Source organism: Nanorana parkeri, unplaced genomic scaffold, assembly GCF_000935625.1.
Source record: "Nanorana parkeri isolate BGI_ZX_2015 unplaced genomic scaffold, ASM93562v1 scaffold18, whole genome shotgun sequence".
Lineage (NCBI taxonomy): Eukaryota > Metazoa > Chordata > Amphibia > Anura > Dicroglossidae > Nanorana > Nanorana parkeri.
Genome location: NW_017306286.1, coordinates 735,282 through 736,325, shown reverse-complemented (window position 1 = coordinate 736,325; position 1,044 = coordinate 735,282). Strand labels below are relative to the sequence as shown.

At 50.7% G+C, this 1,044-nt stretch overlaps 1 protein-coding gene across 2 annotated transcripts in view; it reads right to left on the bottom strand.

The window, feature by feature from the left end:
• Positions 1-761, bottom strand: part of FICD (FIC domain containing) — a 7,008-nt gene extending 6,247 nt beyond the window's left edge. The window contains exon 1 of one of the 2 annotated variants that reach the window (XM_018560964.1): positions 709-761. The gene's annotated coding sequence lies outside the window, so the exon portion shown is untranslated. The other variant, XM_018560957.1, reaches the window with a different exon arrangement.
• Between the last annotated feature and the right edge of the window lie 283 nt (positions 762-1,044).

Genomic DNA, 1,044 nt, shown 5'->3' with positions numbered 1-1,044 from the left:
TGTCCCCCCCCATCACCAGCCCCCCCCCCCTTACACCTGTCATTGGTAATACATACATAAGAGCTTCCCAGGACAGCCCCACCAGCCCATCATTGCATTATGAGAGACCCCCAACCCCCCTTATCACCAGTGTCAGTACATACAAGAGAACCCCCAACACCAACTATTGAGAGCTCATACACGGGAGCCCTCCAACACCTGTCAGTGAAAGTTCATACACAACAGCACCCCGACACTTGTCAGTGAGAGTTCATACATGACAGCAGCCCGACACTTGTCAGTGAGAGTTCATACATGACAGCAGCCCGACATTTGTCAGTGAGAGTACATACATGAGAGCCACCAACACCAGCCTGTGAGAGGTCATACATGAGAGCTCCCCAACACCTGTCAGTGAGAGGTCATACATGAGAGCCCCTCATGAAACCCCCAGCACTACTGTCAGCACATACATGAGAGCCCCTCCTGACACCCCTAGCACCAGTGTCAGTACATACATGAAAGTTCCCCTAACATCTGTCACTGAAAGTACATACATGAGAGGCCCCCAATACCTGTCACTGAGAGTTCATACATGAGAGCACCCCAACACTTGTTAGTATCAGTAGATACAGCCGTCCAACACCTGTCAGTGATAGTACATACATAAGAGCCCCTCCTAACACCCCCATCACCAGTGTCAGTACATACATGAGAGCCCCCAAACACCCTCATCACCTAGGACCGATCAGGCTTCCCCATTAGGATGACGCACAGCAAACTTCTCCTTTCGGCTCCAACTGCGTGAACGTCTCAGCTGCTATTGGCTACTCCCGTTACGTAACAGTTCCCTCTAGCCTATCACCTTGCATCGCCACGCAGCACTTCAAGAGCTCAAACACTAGGAGAAAACAATGTGGTAAAACACGATCAGTCGATGTGTCCTCAAACCAATCTATGAAGGCGGCCACGCATAGGTGAAGGGGTCCTATTGAGGGCCATAGTAAAGACTACAACATGGCGCCCGTAGCGGGGACAAAAGGTTTTGTTCTCTAGTAACCACTT